Source organism: Ictidomys tridecemlineatus, chromosome 2 (genome assembly GCF_052094955.1).
Source record: "Ictidomys tridecemlineatus isolate mIctTri1 chromosome 2, mIctTri1.hap1, whole genome shotgun sequence".
In the NCBI taxonomy this organism is placed as follows: domain Eukaryota; kingdom Metazoa; phylum Chordata; class Mammalia; order Rodentia; family Sciuridae; genus Ictidomys; species Ictidomys tridecemlineatus.
Genome location: NC_135478.1, coordinates 44,288,089 through 44,301,986, shown reverse-complemented (window position 1 = coordinate 44,301,986; position 13,898 = coordinate 44,288,089). Strand labels below are relative to the sequence as shown.

Genomic DNA, 13,898 nt, shown 5'->3' with positions numbered 1-13,898 from the left:
CTCAATCTTAGTCTTAAGATAGGAGCATGCCTTGGTCCCCTTCCCACTGGCTGGAACCCAGCTCTGCCCATGCAGGTGACGACAGTATACCAACGTAAGTGGAAATGCTGAAGCAACAAGACAGAAGACACCTGGGTCTGTGACTGATTGCACAGAGCTCAGCTACCTGTCTCACCTTGGAATTACTACCTAGAGAGCAATTTCTTTGTTATTTAAGCCACTGTCTTTTGGGGATCTGTTTTTATAGCTCATTAACCTTCATCCCAGTTGGGAATACTATTAAATATTCTCACTAGGGCCCTTCTGAAGGGGAGTTTGGTTATTTGGAGCATAGGACATGCTAGATCTATAGAGACAGATGAAGCAAAATTATTTTTGGTCATGCTCTGAGTAAACAACATGCAATTTCATGAGCACCTGGTGCATAGTACATATTAAATCAGTATTTAATGAGTGAGGAGATGCCAATAAGCATGTGATATCTTCTAGCACAGAGACTCTCAATATTAGAGCACCTGGCATAGAATGGGGAGTAGGGCGGGGGAACGAATGTACAAGTCCAGGTGTGAATCTCATCACAAAATGATTATTTGGAGTTGTAAACACCAACCAAATGCCACAAATGAAAAAGTTCCATACCATGAAACCCTATTTCATTCACAAAATTATTTTAAAATACTGCATAATATAGGACTCAAGCTGATGTGTGTGGGAGTGAGACAAAGACTAAGAGTGAGACAGAGGGACAGAGACAGAGAGGTAGAGCTAGAGAAAAGAATACTCCAGTGTGGCATGAAGGATTCCACCCACCTCTCCTCTCCCTCATGTTTTGCCCCAGAAGGCGTGTGAACCATAACTCTGAGGATCCCTCTTTAGCCTTGGCTACTGCACTCCTTGACATTCTGCTGTGGTTTTAGCACCAAAAATTGGATTTCTTTTGTACAACATGGTCCCAAACACAAACCAGTGACTCCATTTAGTATAAACCAAACAGCTGTCAGATTCCACTTGAGAAAGGCTAGATATGCAGATCATATTGAGGGATCCTGCGTTGGTTTCTAGCCTAGCACTTTCTGGGCAGGGGAGCTTTGGAGTAATTTTGACCATCCATGGTCCCCCTAAGCTGCTTCTGTTTGTATGGCCCTGCTCCGTGATGCCAGCTATTGTGAACTTTGAGAATTACAGGGCTGCTGGGCCATGTCTCTGGCCTGTCCTCAATCTCTGCTCCATCTGACCCTCTCCCAGATGAAAGCACCATTTGGATAAAATCTCCATGCCAGGTGAACATGACCAGATAACTGAGGGGCACTGGACAGAGTGTTAGATCCCTGCCACAACCTTCAATGCCATTCTTTCATTTAACTTGCAAAGAGTACGCCATTAGATATTTTAGCATCTGGATCCCTGTCTGGGGCCACTGCTCTGGCTTCCATCACAGCTAACTTCATCAGCTGAGGCATGTACATTATGGAGGGGCCTGGAATAAGGCGAGAGTGAAGATGTGGATCCCGGGAGAAAGAGAGATGGACGGGTAGTGGGGTATGAGTGCAGAGTCCTGGAGGTGCCATTACAACATAGTCAGTGGCAAAGGGTGAGGGGACAAAGCAAGCAGCCCATACCTAGGTTACTTCTACAGCTGTGCCCATCTCTATCCACTTCATTTCAACCTGGAAGCCAAATTTGCTCAGTATCCCTAGTTCTTCTGTAACACAGTAAATGCAGTAAGGAGGCTTTTTACCTCATCTCAAAATGATGTCCCAACAGAACTCTCCTCAAGGCCACATTTTCTGAGGAACTATGAGAGGGCAGGGCCTGCTCTCAAGGAACAGCTGTCTCATTCCAGGCCAGGGCTTTGGGTTTTTCCCTCCCAGTGTTAGAAGTAGTATTCTGTAGACAGCCATCCTCAAACCATCACCCTTCAGCCTGTGTCTATGGACAAGGGCTGGGGGCACAGATCTCTGCACTCCAGCACTGAGGAATCCCTGGGGTCCAGGTATTGACATGAATTATCTCAAGCTATTCTCACACCTCCCTAGGAGGCAAGGACTGATACTGCCTCACCTTAAATATCAGGAAATTAATCAGGTGTGGGGGCACACATCTGTAATCCCAGTGGCTTCTGAGACTGAGGCAGGAGATCACGAGTTCAAATCAAGCCTCAGCAACTTAGCAAGGCCCTGAGCAACTCATAAAGTTCCTATCCCTAAATAAAATATCTTTAAAAGGGCCTTGGGATGTGACTCAGTGGTTAAACGCCCCTGGGTTCAATTCCCAGTACCAAGAAAAAAAAAAATCAGGAAACTGGAAATAAAGAATTTAAGACCTGGCAGAGACTACACAGACAGGAAATGGTAAAGCTGAGACTTGAGCATATACCTGACCTGGGATACTGTTCCTAATTGTCATATTATAATTGCTTTACATAGTAAAGCTCAGTTGTGGTAGAATAAATTATCAAAGGAACAGATAATTTCAAAAGCAATTTCAGGTTTAGTGGGGGATGGTGTCTTTATAAGGCCCTATGAGGGGTTTATAATGAGTCTGACCTCACTTGCCCTGGATGCCACCCAAGCAGGTGATACCCTCTGTGTTCATTAATCAGAATTCATTGCTGTTACAAATTACCTGAGAAAAACAACTTGAAGGAGGAAAGATTTCTTTTGGCTCAGTTTCAAAGATTTCAGACCACAGTCAACTGGGTCTGTTGCTATGGGCCTGTGGTGAGGGAGAGTATCATGGTAGAGAGAGGGTATGGCAAAACAGAGGTGCTCATCTCATGGTGGCTGGAAAGCGGGGAGAGAGTGCACACACAGGGGGTGCCCCCAGTGACCTATTCCCTCCAGGGAGACCCCACCTCCTACATTTCCACAACTCCAATAATGGCATCAAATTATGAACCCATCAGCTAGGTATGGTGGCACATGTCTGTAATCCCAGCTCCTCAGGGGACCGAAGCAGGAGGATCACAAGTTCAAGGCCAGCAGGGCAACTTAGTGAGAACCTCAGCAACTTAGCAAGACCCTGTCTGAAAAATAAAAAGGTCTGGGGATGTACTCAGTGGTAAAGTACCCCTGGATTCAATCCCCAGTACAAAAAATAATTATAAACCCATCAAAATGGATTAATCCACTGATGAGGTTACAGCCCTCATGCTCTAAATACCTTCGTAAAGTCCCCATCTAGTAACATTGCTGTATTGGGGACTAAGCTTTCAACACAAGAGTCCTTGAGGAATAGTCCAGATCCAAACTGTAACACCCTCAGACCCTGTCAAGGCAACCACTCAGCCCCCTGAACACTCTGAGCCTTGACATGCTAACTTCTGTGAAGGGGCATATACCATACTATTGTGCCACACCAGTAACGATAACAACCACAACCACCACTGACTCTGACTCCCATTTATAGGCAGCAAATCTAAGGCTCTCACCTATTCAGAACACCACAGAGAAGCCAGGATCATAGACATTTTACAGACAGCAAATCCAGAGCTCCCAAGAAGCTGTGACTTGCTTATAGTCACTGCACTCAGAGAACTGCAGTTTTCAGATTCTGAGCAGCTGACTATACAGCCTCTGCTTCTCCCCACCACACACTGCTCACCACTTGATTAATCAGATGTTACAAAGATGAGATAAGGGCTGTTCTAATTCTTCAAGCGGAAAGTTCTGTATTAATCTCAAGTGTATCAGTATTCATCCCAGTCACTTCCATGGAAGAGGACTTCTAACTCTCCCCAGCTAGAAATGGACACCAACCCTCCCTCTCATTCCTCTCCTTGGCTGGTTGCACCAGCATCGACCAACACTTCTGAGCATCAACCTCCTGCAAGGTACAACTGTTTCCACTGGGAACTGAGCCCTGTTATTCTCCATGTAAAAATCCCTTTTCCCAGGAAGCACCAAGTGTCTGTGAGAATGTGATATAGCCAGAACACTCATGCTGCCGCTGTTGATGCATAAATTGGTTCAACCACCTTGGAAGACTGGCATTTGCTCCTAGGTACATAAATATGTGCACTGGTAGACATGGTCTAGAATGTTCTCAGTAGCACTATGCATACCAGCTTTGTTACTAGTATCCTACAGTTTCCATGACAATCACCACAATCTTAGTGACTTAAATCAATACAAACTTATCTTTTTAAAGTTCTGGAGGTCAGAAAGAGACCTAAAATGGGCAGCAAGGCTGCATTCCTTGGCAACTTCATTCTCATGCATTTTCTAGCCTCTAGAGGCCACTCTGCATTCCTTGGCTTGTGAGAGTTCTTCCATCTTCAGAACCACAATGCAGCACCTTCAAATCTCCCTCTACTCTCAGCTCTGCTTTAATCATCACATCTAATTCTCTGAACCTGAGCCCCTACGTCTCTCTCATGACTATCTTGGTACCTCCAGAATAACCTCCCAGGATAGGATCATTAACTTAATCAAAACTGCGGAGTCCCCTTTGCCATGGAAAGTGGCACAGTCCCAGGTATTAGAAGGGCTAGGCACAGTGGTGCATGCCTATAATCCCAGCAGCTCTGGAGGCTGAGGCAGAAGGATCACAAGTTCAAAGCCATCCTCAGCAACTTGGTGAGGCCCTGAGCAACTTAACAAGACCCTGTCTCAAAATAAAATAAAAAAAGGGCTGGGGATGTGGCTCAGTAGTTGAGTACCCCTGGGTTCAATCCCTACTACAGAAAAAAAAGTTAGGTACCAGGTATTACAAGGGAATAGACCCATGACCAGGGATTAGGTCATGGACATCTTTGAGGAGGTCATTATGTGGTCTACCACACGTCCCAAACTAGAAGCTACCCAAATACTCATCAACAGTAGAATGAATGAAACCAATGGTGGTAACTGACAGCAAGGAGAATGGATGATCTACAACTACATGTGACAACAGATGGCTCTCATGAGACAATGCTGAGCTAAAGACAACAAACCCAAGAGTGCACCTGACCAAGTCCTGAATAAGAATAGACAGAAACAAGAAAAATACTCACGTTGTTAGTGGTCAGGATGGTCTTTGCAGTGGGGACAATGGGGAGTGGCTAGAAGAGGACACAAAAGGATTCGGTGGGGAGGTGCTGTGAGCTTCTGTTTCTTATCTGGGTGCTGCTTACACAGGTACATTCAATTTGTGAAAATCCACCAACCTATACTGTGACTTGGGCCCTTCTCCACAGAGATGTTGTGCATCAATATGGAGCTTTAAGAATTGGCTCTGCATCTCTCATCCCATCTCCATTCCACAGACCTGCCTGTGTCATTTCGCCTCTTAAAGAAGTGGATCCCACTTTGCCAACCACTAGCCTGATCTGGAACATTCTCCTGACCCCTGCTGCAGATTCTGACTCTCCTTTATTCCCTTCCTAAAGGAACACCCCACCACTTCAAATACAATCCACACCATCTGGACTTAATTGTGACGGTCACATACCAATTGCTAATATCCTGAAACTCCTTTGTCTCTTATTCCCTAAACAAATGGTAAATGTCTCAAGAGCAGAACATCTCGAGATCTTGTACATTCCATCTCCTCCTGGCTCTGCCTGCATGTGACCTTCTAATGCTAATTAATAATGACTACTATTGCTGACCAACAGCCTTTGTAAAGTACCAGCTATGCATCAGATTCATGTTCTTCATGCACTATCTCACTACTACTATTACTATCAGAGGAAGCAGATGCTATTGTGGTCCCTCTTTCAAACAGGGAGGAGACTGAGACCCAGAATGGCTAATTAACTTGCTCACCATTCCAGAGCTCATCCTGAGAAGGGCAGAATTTGAACCCATGCTATCTGATTCTAAATCCCATGCTCTTAAGCCAAACTCTATTTTGCTTCTCTAACAACCCCACCCTAATGTGGGGTCAGGCATACAGGTGGTGCTTAGTAAATATTGTGGCATGCTTGATCACCAGAAATATGTACCAATTAAAAAGAAGCCTTCAGAAGTATACAAGTCACAAATCAAGACTCTTCACCAGGGACTGGGGATGTGGCTCAAGTGGTAGCGTGCTCGCCTGGCATGCGTGTGGCTCAAGTGGTAGCGTGCTCTCCTGGCATGCATGTGGCCTGGGTTTGATCCTCAGCACCACATACAAAGATGTTGTATCTGCCGAAAACTAAAAAATAAATATTAAAAAATTTTCTCTCTCTCTCTCTCTCTCTCTCTCTCTCTCTCTCTCTCTCTCTTTAAAAAAAAAGAAAAGAAAAGAAAAAAAGACTCTTCATCAAATCTTTTCATGTTCAGATTTCAAAAGGGGACACACCCTCTGGAGAGATCTGCAAGATTCTGTGAGCTCTGTGCTCTGCATCATGCTTGGCACTCAGGGGGCTTTATAAACATCTATCAGCAAATAATAGTCAGGGTTTGTTCTCAGGCTTTTATCAGAGCAGAAAAAGAGCTGGATACACTTTTTTTTCTCATTGTCTGCCAGCTTCAGGACCAGAGCCAAAATTAGAGCTAACGGCTGGTTAGACAACTTAGGCTGGGACCACAAGGTCCCAAGCCACCTGCCCCAGATGACTTCACCTCCCCTAAGGCCAAGAAACATGACCCAGAGTCCTTGGCTAAAAACAAGGTCACCACCCCTGAGGTCTGCTGTGGCCACTAAACAGAACATAGGGAACTTTGCTATCCTGGAGATATCATCTTATCCTGGACACAATGCTAGTGGTCATTTCAAGCCCAAGTGTTGCCTTCCCTCAAGGCCTGATGCACAGGGAGTTACCAAAAAGTGTCCTGGCCAATATGGCCCAGTAGTACCTCTGTGTCAGCATGGTGTTTTTTCCAAATATCCACTGATGCCCTTAGGCCGACCACAAGCATCTACCTGGACACAGAAGAAAAGTGCTAGTATCCCAGGAGCAGGCATATCCCTGAGGAGACATATCCCAGGAAATGCAACCAATATGTTCATGAAAGGTGTTCTGGGTACATCAATGACTTGCTCAGGGTGAAGTAGGGTGCAGCAGTCAAAACGATAAAGTTGATCTAGATGCATTATCATGACACACTGCTAGATGTATCACTATAGGAAAAAAGAACTACTTAAAGTACTATCATATCTCTATCAGAAGAGAAACCCACATCATCCTAGATTGTTGCAGGAGGGTGTAGCAGTGCACTGGCTTGAGAGCAGACAGTGCACATCAGGCCAGGTTGATGCCCTGAAACTGGACCAGGTAGGAGTTGTTGTTTTGGTTTTCAGTTTTGTTTTGTTTTTTGGTACCAGGGACCACTGAGCAACATTACCAGCCCTTCTTACATTTTATATTTAGAGACAGGGACTTGCTGAGTTACTTTCAATTTCACCATTGCTTAAATTGGCTTTGAACTCATGATCCTCCTGCCTCAGCCTCCTAAGCCACTGGAATTACAAGCATGTACCACCATGCCCAGTGACAAGATCTTTTAAAATTGTTTCTGAGTATTTTTTTTTTAAATCACCAACCAGGCTAAGTGTGTAGTGCATGCCTGGAATCCCAGCAACTCGGGAGGCTGAGGCAGGAGGATTACAAATTCAAGGTCAGCCTCAGAAACTTAGTGAGACCCTAAGCAACTTAGCAAGGCCCTGTCTCAAAAAAAAATTATAGATAGGTAGGTAGATAGATAGATAGGCTAGGATGTAGCTTAATGGTAGAGTGTCCCTAGATCCACAGAACACAAAAACAAAAAATTACTGACCATTAACAGCATTATGTGATGAAGCACAGTGAAGGGATGTGCACCTATAAGGTGGGGAAGACCAGGTCAGCCTGAGAAAATTATAGATGGCTTCTCACGGTGGGGGGGGGGGATAAGGCCTAGGCTGAGTTTTGAAGGTGAATAAAAGCCTGCCAGGCCAATAAGTTAGGGCCACTCTGAATAGAAGGCATGGCATAAACAATGGCATTTTGTAAGCTCAACCACACATCTCCTCTGGTTTCCCCAGAGTGTCCTGAAGGTGGGCTTTGGTGCCTTCCCTGCACCCCGTTGCACTTCTCCTTTACCCCAATCCCATCACATGTCCCTCCACCTGAACTGGGTTCTATGGCATCCTAACTCTGAGTATGCTGACAAGAGAACACTTGTTGAATGAATGAACAACCTCAGCAAGCTGGACACCTCTCCACTCTAATGAAAGATCATGCAGACCTGCTATAGAATCAAAATCAAGACACCATAGAGCCAGCACCATATATCTTAAGAAAAAAAGTGGCACTTAAAAAAACACTCCAGAATCACAGAAAGATAAGTTTCCAAGAGGTAAAACTACACAGTGCCCACCCAGGCCCATAAGTCACTATCTCCCTAAAGAAAATGACTGCTAGAGACACAAGGACCTAAGGTTCTATATTTCCAAACACAATGTCAAATTGCCCCATGGTGAAGCAGAACCAACAAGCTAATGCCTTATCCTTCTTGCCTTAACAATATTTCCAACTCCACTACCCCTGGCAGCCTTTATGCTACGTGTCTGGCTATCTTGGTGGCTTAATTCCATGGAGAAGCTGAGTGACGGTCCCAGCTCTCGCTATATCTGTGGGCCTGCCACTGTAAGCCTGGCATTCATCGCACACTCATCTGGACATTGTGGGGAGGTTAGGTCAATCCTCGGCCTCATCCCAAGTCTCCAGTCTTTCTAGAGCTCCCAGATCTCAGAACAAAGATTTGGCAGGAATATCACCAGTGATCAACTCCTGCTGCCTCTAGGATGCCTTTATTAGGGCTAAAATATATTCCAATTTCAACCACAGCATTTCATTTCCTGGATGATTTATATGCTGGGGCTCTTGGGTAAATTCTCGAACTATAAAATAGTTCTAGGATTTGGGATGTTGCAGAATAGTAGAGTGCATGCTGAGCATGTGCAAGGCCCTGTGTTCAATCCCTGCATCCAAAGGAGTAAAATAGCTGAGCACACTTGTAGTCCCAGTTCCTTGGGAGATTGAAGCAAAAGGATTTGATGAGTCCAGGAGTTCAAAGCCAGCCTTGAAAACACAGGAGGGACCCATCTCAAATCCATAAATCATTTGTTTCAATGAAACAAAAAAGTTTGAAAAACCTTTCCGTTAATAAACCATTACCATCTGTCTGGCTTTTTAAGTCTCTCTAGGAAAGTCCTTAGTGGATACTCAGTACCTTTTTTTTTTTTTTTTTTTTTTGGCAGTATTGGGGATTGAACCCAGGACCTTATACTTGGTAGGCAAGTGCTCTACCACTGAGCTACATTCTAGTCCCTCAGTATTTTTTATTTTTGAATGGACAGAAAGCACACCTGTGGATTCTGTGGATTCATGGAGGGTGCAAAGGGAGGAGGGAGTGAGGCATGTTGAGTCAGGGCAAGTCTAGTGTCTCCCATTCTGTGCAGCTTGCTGAGAGTTGGATGCTGGCCCAGCAAGGTCTCATTTAAGAAAGGACACACAGGTTTCCCAGCTGCTGCCATCATAGGCAATTGTGCTGGGGGCTTTACCATTGCTCCAGGCACCTGCTGAGGCTTCAAATGCTCCATCCCATTCACTCCTCTCAGCAGCATCACATAGCACAGGCTCATCTCCTTGCAGAAGAAGACACTGAGGCACAAAGGGCACAGACAGTCCACAAAGCTAGTGAGGGGAAGAGGCAGGGCAGAAACATGAAATCCAAGGACTCTTGTCTCTGTAACTGAAGCCTCGAGCAAAAGGGCACACATGCAAAATGACCCTAGAACAGGTCTCATGCCAATTTTTCTAGCTGTGGTTAAAACTGGATCCCCTGGTAAGGAAAGGTTTTCTTACCTGATGCTTCACCCACTTGGGTATTTGTTCAAATGAGCTTCCCAGAACCGATTCACACACAGCATGCTAACTCAGCTCAGGGTTGGCAGCCCAGTTCATGCAAGTACAGTACACCTCATACCAAAGAGTACTTCAAAATGACACACACAGACACAGGCACACCAAGTGAGCTCTCTTAGAAGCCCAGTTACAAGTAATGTTTCATGAAATTGTAGCCAGATAACCACACTTGAAGACAATTTAAAACTCACTGAACTCTATGGGATTCTAGTTAAGCAGCATGAACAACCAAATCTATCAAGGACCTTTTCTGAGCTGCTATGGTCATACCAGAGCCCTATGAAATGCACTGTTATCCACACGCTACAGAGAAGGAAATGAGCTCCAGCCTAAGAAGTGTGGCCAAGCTCCAGCAGCTGGAACTGGACAATGGAGATGAACAGCTAAATCTGTCAAATTCCTGGGTTCAGGCCTTCCAAACTTCTAATATTCCATATGTTCTGCACCTAAGTAAATATACAGCCTGACTCCTACACAAAATTAAACTCTCTGGTTATGTCTCTGTGCTATGAGCCTAAAGCAGCTAAAAAAGAAGCTAAAAAAAAAAAAATCCTGGAGGACCCAACATGGCGGCCGGCGAGGAAGAAGCACTTTCAGTATCTCCACATTAATGGGATCAGAAAGACCTATTAATACGCCTAGACTCTACCTGCTGAGGAACTTCTAGCAAAATTCCGCTGAAAGGAGACCTGCCGGGAATTAGTAAGTTTATTAGAGGTGACAGTTTGTCCCAAATGAGTGAATCTCGGCCATACGGCTCAGAGGTCCAGTCCCCGGCAACCGCCTGCCCGGCTCTGCAAATGGCCCCTGGCGGCCCGGCACTGCGAGAAGGGTCCCCACCCGGCCGGAAAATGGCCCCGCCCTCCCGGCTCTGCAAACAGTCCCGCCCGCACGGTGAACGGCCCCGCCCGCCCAGCTCAGGAGGCGACTTGAAGGGACTCTAACCAAGCCTTTATGAAATAGCGAACTGGGAACTAAAACCAGAGATTGAGTCAGACCAGAGACAAGCCAGTCCCACCCCTCCCTTTGGACAAGCCATAGCAGAGAGGGGAAGTCACCAAAGTTCGGCCAACGAGATTCCTTCCCGGCGGAATCTACTTTAGCAGGTGTGTGACTCCCACCCACATCAGATACAAACAACCTGGAAACTTCAAAAATCTCTCCGTGGGCGTGACCATAAGGGCCAAGGGACTCCCGAACCCCAACTCCCCCTACTGCCACTGACGTGGGCATGACTGAAGGGGCGGAGGGAAGCAGAGAAGGCTCCCCACCCCCAACTCCCCCAACCGCCAACTGAGAGGGCATGACGGTAGGGGCGGAGGGAAACAGAGGACACTCCAGACCTCCAACTCCTCCTACCGCCAGTGGAGTGGTCGTGATTGTAGGGGCTCAGGGAAGCAGAGGGGATCATTGATCCCCAACTCCCATTACCACCACTGGCGACACCAAAGGTCTTAGCCGCCAGCTTCCGAGGGCGTGCCCACCAAAGGGGTCCGGAAAAATTAAACTATTGACTCCCAGACCACAGCTCCACAGCACTGGGGCTTAGATGAATGACAGAGAGAGTGCTCAGTCATTCGGGAAATAGGGCACGCGGTGGGGCTGAAAGTGTAACCAAATCCTTGGGGAACCGCCTCCGGTGAGCAGGACCTGGCTGGCTGGCAGGAGGAAGGGGAGGAGGGGCCATAGAAGTGAAATGGCTCTGGACCAACAGGATTGAGAGACTCCCAGGAGCCGCCTTACAGGGATTGCTATCGACACATTGAGGGCAAAACTCAGCTCGGAGGGCACAGCTCTGCCTACGGGAAGAGAAGAAAATGGATCTCTAAGAACTAATTTTATTTCTTATTTTATTTTATTTTTTCTCTCCCCTTTTCCATCTTTCTTTCCCCTTTCAAGTTTTATTATTCTTTCCATTCTCCTCTATGCTATCTATCTCCCTCTCCTTCTTTCTTTTCAAGAGCACCTTCCTTCCCCTTCCCCCCAACTTTCATCCCAAGCATTACGTCCTCCATTATGTGTAATTGTCTAAATGCAAATAGGTGAATGTTTCAAGGCCGTCTATAGGGCTCCTAAATACCTAGCTACTACCAACATCCTGATCCAATCGACAGTTAGTATCCCCGTTCAATAGAGCAACCTTCTAAAGTAGCCAAGACATACTAACCCTTATACCTTCATGGCACCTAACCTAAAGTCCTAAGAACAAACAACAAATCCCTCTATGCATAAAGAATACAGAAGCCCTTTATAAATTGAATGAATCAGCTCTAAAGTACATAAAGCCCAACATCTCTAGGCATAATCTCCCACCACAAAGGAGAGACAACAGAGATATACAAAGCCAAAACAAATGTATAGGAGAAAGCAGTTACAAAGCAGTCAAACAGAGCTGGAAAGTAACATGAACAACATGAAAAAACAAGGGAAAAAAGGATTACAGATAATGCAGGACAACTTAAATCTACAGGAGGACCTAGAAGCATCAGAAACATGGACAGGGAAAGAAATCAAGGCATACCTAACTCAGATGGAACGGAATATTAGAGAAGACATGAGACAGCAAGTCCAAGCATTGAAAGTATATTTTGAAAACGAACTAAACAAACAAATTCAAACTGCAAAGAACGAGCTTTACCAGGAGATAGAGAGCTTAAAAAAAAAAAAAAAACAGTAATCCTAGAAATGCAAGAAACCATAAACCAGATTAAAAACTCTAACGAGAATATTACAAATAGACTAGATCAAGTAGAAGTCAGAACATCAGATAATGAAGACAAAGTTTATCAACTTGAAAAGAATATAGTCAACACAGAAAAGATGCTTAAATCTCACGACCAATCTATCCAAGAGATATGGGATCTCATCAAAAAACCAAATTTGAGAGTCATTGGGATAGAAGAAGGCACAGAGGTACAAACCAAAGGAATGGACAACAATAAAATAATCCTAGAAAACTTCCCAGAGATGAAAGATGGAATGGATTACCAAATCCTGGAAGCCTACAGGACCCCAAACATCCAAAACCATAATAGACCAACTCCAAGACATATAATTATGAAGATAGCCAACATACAGAACAAGGAGAGAATATTAAAAGCTACAAGAGATAGGAGGCAGATTACATTCAGGGGTAAACCAATTAGGTTAACGACTGATTTTTCATCACAGACTTTGAAAGCGAGAAGATCCTGGAACAATGTATTTCAAACGCTGAAAAATAATGGATTCCAACCAAGAATACTGTATCCAGCAAAATTAAGCTTCAGATTTGACAATGAAATTAAAATCTTTCACGATAAACAAAAGCTAAAAGAATTTGCAGCCAGAAAACCAGCACTACAACGCATTTTGGGCAAAATTCTACAAGAAGAGGAATGGAAAAATAGTGCCCAAAACTAACAGTGGGAGGTATCTCAGTAAAGGGGGAGGAAAATAACCAAAAAGTAAAAACTAGCCAAACTAAAATAAATAAATAAACAAACATGACTGGAAGTACAAATCATATTTCAATTGTAACCTTAAATGTTAATGGACTAACTCACCAATCAAGAGACACAAGCTAGTAACCTGGATCAAAAAAACAAATCCAACAACATGCTGCCTTCAGGAGACTCATATGGTAGGAAAAGACATACATAGGCTGAAGGTGAAAGGTTGGAAAAATCATACCACTCACGTGGCCCTCGGAAGCAAGCAGGAGTGGCCATACTCATATCGAATAAAATCAACTTCAAACCTAAGTTAATCAAAAGGGATAAAGAAGGACAATATATCCTGTTAAAAGGAACCATCCACCAACAAGACAGAACGATTATCAATTTGTATGCACCAAACAATGGTGCGGCAACATTCATAAAACAAACTCTCCTCAAGTTCAAGAGTCAAATAGACTACAACACAATAATTATGGGTGACTTCAACACACCGCTCTCACCACTAGACAGATCCTCTAGACAAAAGCTGAATAAAGAAACTATTGAACTCAATAGAACAATCAATAACCTAGACTTAATCGACATATATAGAATATATCAACCATCATCAAGTGGATACACGTTCTTCTCAGCAGCACATGGAT

General features: G+C 44.6%; 1 protein-coding gene across 3 annotated transcripts in view; it reads right to left on the bottom strand.

Annotated features, from left to right (window-relative positions):
* Arhgef3 (Rho guanine nucleotide exchange factor 3) overlaps positions 1-13,898 on the bottom strand; it is a 311,883-nt gene that overhangs the window by 266,541 nt on the left and 31,444 nt on the right. The window lies entirely within an intron of this gene.